Source organism: Myotis brandtii, unplaced genomic scaffold, assembly GCF_000412655.1.
Source record: "Myotis brandtii unplaced genomic scaffold, ASM41265v1 scaffold521, whole genome shotgun sequence".
Lineage (NCBI taxonomy): Eukaryota > Metazoa > Chordata > Mammalia > Chiroptera > Vespertilionidae > Myotis > Myotis brandtii.
Window position 1 is genome coordinate 716,078 of NW_005369870.1, and position 7,167 is coordinate 723,244.

The following is a 7,167-nucleotide window of genomic DNA, read 5'->3' on the forward strand; positions in this document are numbered from 1 at the left end:
TTCAGAGAGGAAAGGAAGGGAGAGAGATGATGAGAGAGAATCATTGATTGGCCGCCTCCTTCATGTCCCACACTGGGAATTGAGCCCACAACATGGACATGTGCCCTGACCAGGAATCCAACCACGACCTCCTGGCTCATGGGTCAACGCTCAACCACTGGGCCACGCTGGCTGGGCAAAATTTCATTCCTTTTTAAAGCTGAATGATATTCTACTGCATGTATATACCACATTTTAAAAATTCATTTATTTGTCATTTGGGCACTTAGGGTTTTTGTTTTGTTTTGTTTGTTTTTTACCTCTTGGTTGTTGTGAGTAATGCTACAATAAATATGGAAATGCAAAGGTATCTTTCTGAGAAGCTGATTTCAATTCTTTGGGATAAATACCCAGAATTGGGATTGCTGGTTCATATGTTTTTTCTATTTTTAATTTTTTAGGAGCTTTCATACTATTTTTTCATAGATACTGCACCATTTTGCATTCTCACCAATATTATTCAATGGTTCCGATTTCTCCAGATCCTTGCCAACACTTGTTATTTGTGTGTGTGTGTGTGTGTGTGTGTGTGTGTATGTATGTTTTGGTGTATGTGTTTTTTAAATAATGGCCATTCTAACAGATGCATGGTGATATTTCATTGTAGTTTTGATTTGCATTTCCCTGATAATTAGTGGTGTTAAGCATCTTTTCATACATCTGGTGGCCATTTGTATGCCCTCTTTGGAGAAATGTCTATCAAATTAATTATCCAATTTTTAATCATTATGTTATTTGTTTCTTGGCTACTGTGTCATAGGAGTTCTTTATATATTCTAGATATTAACTCCTTATTTAGATGTATGGTTGGCATTGATTTTCACTTTATATTAGACTACCTAGTAACTGTCTATATTGAGTCATTTGAGCAGTGGGCAAGGCTCCACTTTGCCGATAGATATCTGACTTTTTGATGTGTTCAGGTAACTACATTATGTCAGTGACCTCATTTCTTTAAGTATAAGTACAGAAAGTTCTTTAAATACATGCATGTTATCTGGAAGAAGAATTATATTAATTAGTACCCATCTTTTCATACGGAAATGAACATATTGATTATGTTTCCACCCTGTTTTTTGGTTCAGAGCAGAATTTATAAATGATATGACACCAAATAAAAGAACTGTAGTGAGTGAAGAGTATCAATCCAGTTGAAGAGATAAGATGTATCTAGGAGAACAGATTTTGGAATGTGGGATGCATTTCAGGGGGAAAGTCTGAATCATGAAAATCAGTATGAAGAACAAACAGTGTGAAGGTTCTGGGTAAGTGTTAGTTGCTGCCACGGGCATGTGATGAGAAGGGCATCAGAAGCAAATTTTTGCCGTTCTGTCATGGAGAGGGCAACACAGGGAGGGGCCTATTTACACTCTGGTGCATTCTCTTCAGGCTCTTATGCAAGTAAGTGGGGCAATTCCATGTTGGGGAATAGCTGGTGATTCTTGGACCCTGGATCCTTCCCATGAACAGAAGCTGGATTCAGTGATGCTTCAAGGCCCATTTCTGCCATTTAACAGCTTGGAGATATGAAACAATTCAGGTAAACCACTTAGACCTTCTGGGTTCCCAGGTTTCTTCTCTGGAAAAACCAGGATTTGTTTGAGACCCAGATGAGCCAAGAATTGGGAAAATGATTTAATATCTGCAGAATGCTACAGACATATTATTTATAACTATTACAATTCTTTTTTTCTTCGGTTGTTTTAACATTTGCAAACTTTGCCAAGAGGAAACTGATTTTAATTTTTATAAATTAAAAAAATAACATCTGTAATACTCTCAACGATAAAGATTTTAAAAATATAACATGAAGCACTTTGAGGGAAGGTTGTGAAACTAAAACAAAAAAGACAGAGTGTTGCCTCTCTGGCAAGGTTGAGAATCAGCAGGATTCTTACGAGGGCTTCATTTCCCTCAGTTATAAAATGTGGACAATAGTATTTAGCAGTGTTGTAGAGTTGATGTAAGGCTAAAATGAAATAACTTATATAGAACTTTCTAATATATAACCTATCCATATGATAGGATTGAGAAAAACAGGAAAGTTGGAAAGGAGAGAGGAAGGAAGGAAGGAAGGAAGGAAGGAAGGAAGGAAGGAAGGAAGGAAGGATATAAAAACATTTGAAAATCATAAGGCATTTTTTGACTGTCAGGAACTAAAAAGGGAGCTCCGCTAGTCTGTGGCTGAAAAGTGGAGACCTTTACCTCCTTGCCACAGCTCAGCACTAACTCATTGTTTGATGCTGGGAAAATCATTTAATCTCTAGATTACGATCTCAGTGGGTGCATATAATTTGTACTCTTCTGCCCTGTATCACTGCATTGAATAAGATGACCTTGAGGTCCCCTCAGCTCTAATTTTCTATGATAAAATTATGTTCTCTGAGCCAGTTGTACCTCTCCAATAAAGAGAAACCAGTAAAACCATAGGCTAGTGAATGTGTCAAATGCTTTGAGATTTGCAGGAGAAAATTAATGCTCACAGGGTGGTTTTCATTGAAAAAGGATACTTCCTATTTTCACACTCCCTTTTTCTATTGAGGCTTTTTAATTTAGTGGAATTACAATGCTTCCTTGCTGCTCTACAGCTTTCAAACATAGTGTGCTTTTGCTGAGAGACTTTAATCATCTAATTTCTTACATTCTCTGTCTAAAAGCTACATCATGAGAATTGCTGGCAATTTAAGCTTTTCCTTTTCTACTACTTCTTGGTTTTCAAAACCTGTGGCTAGATAAACACTGATGCCATTGTTCACAAAGGGCCAAACACTGGATGTTTTCAGTGTGAATGAACCGTAAAAAGGTATCTTGTTCAATTCTCTCATATAAGAATTAAAGATCTGATGGCAAAGAGAGGGAAGGCCTCTTCACCAAGGGCACACAGGAACGAACCCCAATTTCCTGGTTCTTGGTACTATGACAAGTTGAATTTTCTAAAGATACTTATAATATTATTTACTATTCCCATGTTTGTGTGTAATGTGATTTCTGCCACTCTCCCATTAAGATATGGAGGCCAATTCTCCCTTTGAATCTGCTTGACCAATAGAATGTGACAAAGTTACATCAGAAAATTGTAAGGCTAGGTCATGAGGGACCTTAGTAGCTTTGGCCTGGACCTCTTGGGATGCTCTCTTTTAGTACCCAGCCCCACTGCTGTGAGAGGCCCAAACTGCATGGAAAGGCTGTGCATAGGCAATATAGTCAACAGTCCCAGCTGAGCTCCCAGCCCATAACCAGCACCTACTCCTACCCAGGAGTGTGTTTTCTTGGACATCTAGGTCAGCAAAACCTTCAGAAGACTTAAGCCCAGCCACTGTCTGTGACATCATGAGACACCCCAAGACAGAACTCCCCATCTGAGATCAGTGTACCCACAGAACCATGAGAGGTAATAAATAAGTTTTAAGACATAAGTTTTGGGATGCTTTGCAATAAGTAACCTGAAGAGTACATGACGCTTCATTGGCTGTCAGATTCTAAAGTACTTCTTTTTGATATCACACTACTTCTCAAACTATTTGGGATTAGCAGAATAATGTAGTTAGTACTCTGTTATCAATTGTTGCGCAGTATTGAAAGTGAGAGCCATTAATCCGAGTTTGACAAAAAAATAATTTAATGTCAGAGTCCCTGAAGTTGCACAAATAGTAACTTGCCATCTTTTGCCTGAGTAGAAAACTTGCCTTGGTCCTCAGATTGCTCACACTGGACTAGCTGTCTCTAAAAGTATCAGACCTCATAGAGTTTAATGGGAAAGGAATCAAGTGTAGAGATATGAAAGTACTTTTTAAAGACACAGAGGCAGAAATAGCTATTGGTCCTCCAGTTACTCTTTCCCCATCCTCTTTGAATCCTAATTTATTTATGTCCGTAGATCCAATTAATAGACCACGTTTCTCAGCTTCCTTTGTTGCTAGGAGTAGTCATGTGACTAAATTTTGGCCAATGACGTAAAGCAGAAATGTTGGATGAAATTTTCAGAAAGGTTACTTAAAAGAGTTGATTTTAGCCAAGAGGCAAGACCTTTACATTCTTCTTTGGTTTCCTTCATCTTCTTTTCTAGAACCAGATATGATGGGGCAAGACCCGGTAGCTAACTTGGAAAACAAGGTGACATTGAGAATAGAAATTTTATCAGGGAGGGTCTAACTAGGAAAACAAAACCACACTTTGTATTTAGCACTGGTTGAATTCAAAGCAGGGAATGAGATGCAGAGATATTGGAATAGATGAGAAGCCAAACAGAATGGTGAAACCTACAGATTAGCAACAGTAGGTAGTCAGTAGCAGTGTCATGCTGGAAGGCAAAGGAAGGAGGCCGTGTTGTGGACCCAAGTGCAGAGTCACCCAGAACAAACTGTACACAGTAGACTGTCCTGCTGGAGCTGGAGCCCAGAGAGGCAGAGCTGCTCCAGAGTGAGGGCCCAGGTGGACAAGCTTCTTCCTTCCTCCTGTCCCCTGAACTCTAGCCAATGCCTCCTACTGGCTAAACGCAGTTGGAAGCCAATGATTCAGGAACCAGGGAAATATAAACTGCAGAGGCCAGTCTCCCTGCATACAAGGCAGATTGGGGAAAAGGTTAACAGAATGATTCTGAGGAGCTAACAAGCCAAGGACCACCACACAAGCCAGTGCTGGGATGGTGAACCAGAAAGATAGGAGGAGGCTGAGCCCTGATGATCATGGAGTTGCCACACAAGATAAATGCCAATTTGTCTGTAAGTTATTTTGCATTTTCCCTTATATACAGCAAAGCACTATAGATGCTAATTGATACTAATGCTAATTGATACTAATGCTAATTGATACTAATGCCTCTTAGGAAGAAGAGTATAGTAGTTTGCTAAGGTTACCATAACAAAACACCACAGAGCTGGGGGGTTGGAGGGGGGAGCTTAAACAACAGATATTGATTTTTCCACATTTCTGGAGGCTGGAAATCCAAGATGAGGTATAAGAAGGTTTGGTTTCTTCTCTGCCTCTCTCCTTGGCTTGCAGGTGGCCACCTTCCTGCCATGTCCTCACAGTCTTTCCTATATGTGTGCATGCCCTAGTGTTCTTCTGTGTGTCCAAATTTCCTCCTCCAGTAAGAACACCAGTCAGATCAGACAAAGACCCAATCCAATGGCCTCATTTTAGCTTAATTACTTCTGCAAAGCCCTATCTCCAAAAATGGTCACATTCTCAGGTATGGTGGGTTAGGGCTTAAATACGCATTTTGGGGAGACAATTTAGCCTATAATACAGTGTAAAAAGAAAAATCAGAAAATTGGAGAATTAAGTCAGTCTAAATTGTATATGCTAACTAGGAAATACTAGTGTTGGTAATACCAAAAAGCAAATGCTCTAAGAGACATTTTTATGTGGCTTTCTAATACCATGGTCACTCCTTGATTAGACACCTCTTAATCCTGCTCTGTATTTGGCATTGTTGCTATGCTGCTGTGTAACCCAGTCTGTTTTATTTGCTCATGTGGAGGCCTCACCATTAGTTTTCACTTAGATCATGGAGCCAAGAGTCTTCCAAGAGACCCTGAATTTGGCAGGTGCTAATTATTCGCTAACTCCTCAACTAATAGGAATTCCCACTTCTGCTGGGGAAGAGAGGCAGATGTTCCAAGAATCCTCAATCAGGGGGCAGCTGCAAAAAACGGTGTGACTTCCATAGTTTGCCCCTCTAATTAGCTCCACCTTAATCCTCATGTACACAACGCCTTCTGAGACTACAAAGCCCCAGCCTTGTCCAGCTGCCATCCCTCTCCCCTGAGCTTGCTTTTGGCTGTTCAGGGCTGCTTCTAAAGGTGTAATTTAGTATTTAAAAAGCCAAGTCTAATAAGTGATCTTGGGTGGTGATCAACAGACTTCTCACCCTTCTCACCACAATGGCTACAAACAGGGTAAGAGAAAGCAGAGGTGGCAGTGAAGGGGTCAAAAGTGAGCCAGTGGGTGGGAATTTCAAGTTATCCTCTTAATCAAAGAATAGCTAATTGATGTTTTCAACATGAACCCAGCTTTCTCAAAACTGTGCTTTATTCAAGTTGAATGACAAGGGTTTGACGTGGCCCCAGTGACTTCTGATGACAGTGGTGATGGGAGCTGAAGAATCAGACGCTCTTTCCACAATCTGCTTCCTTCCTTCCACCTTTTCCTTCCCACTCCCTATTCTACTAGGAAAAAAGGCCAGGCTTGAGGATATTTCAGAGATTTGAAAATTATCTGAAAAATTATTTTTCAAATAGAGACTGAGTTCTTATTTGGAAATGATTCTGCTACCAACAGCATATGTTCTGTATTTCACTGTATACAGGTTCAAACCAATAGGCCTCCAGGGCACTTTACCCCGATAGGGTCCCAGGAGCTGGGGTTGGTTTTACATTGAGGTGGGGCTGCCCCATAGTTTGCACAGTGTGAAGGGGGATCCACTGAGAGTGTTTGCGGACAAAGTTAGATATAACTGCTGATAGGAGAGGATGCAAGCAGATGGGAGGCAACAAGATAAGAAGCAGAGGTATCAAGACACAGAAAGTACTGGACAGAGGGCACAGCCTGAAGACAAATCCTAAGGAATGAGAGCTTAACATTACTGCCCCCACGGAGACCTTTATTGGGTACTAAAGGCCCAGCCCGTGAAATCGTATGGGTAGGGTCCCTAGGCCTAGCCTGTAATCAGGGCCATCTTCCGCCCGCTTGCCAGTCCCCAGTCCCACCCTGCTGCCACCCACCCCAGTTCCCTGTGGTTTCCCATTCGCCATCTTGTGATCAGAGCCTGTGGGCTGGGGCTGGGGGGTGGGGTAGTAGGAGGGTGGGAGGTGAAGGGACTGAGGTGGCAAGCAGTGCGTTCCATCAGTGGCTGGCCCAGCGCATGCGAACGGAGGTGAAGTCCCCGGCGCCCACTGTCCCACCTGCCTGAACCCCTGAGCAGCCGGGCATGAGCTGGGGATCCCAATGGCCTGACAACTAACCTGGTCCTCCTACCACCCACCCCGGTTCGGTTCCCCTGTTCACCATCGCTGATCCATCAGAGCCTGCAGGCCAGGGGGAGGGGCCAAGAGGTCAGCTGTTCCGCCCTCTCACCAGTCCCCAGTTCCGCCCAGATGCCACCCACCTGCTTCCCCATTTGCAGGG

The 7,167-nt window shown here is 42.1% G+C and overlaps 1 protein-coding gene across 1 annotated transcript in view; it reads right to left on the reverse strand.

Annotated features, from left to right (window-relative positions):
* SEMA6D (sema domain, transmembrane domain (TM), and cytoplasmic domain, (semaphorin) 6D) overlaps positions 1-7,167 on the reverse strand; it is a 365,068-nt gene that overhangs the window by 101,284 nt on the left and 256,617 nt on the right. The window lies entirely within an intron of this gene.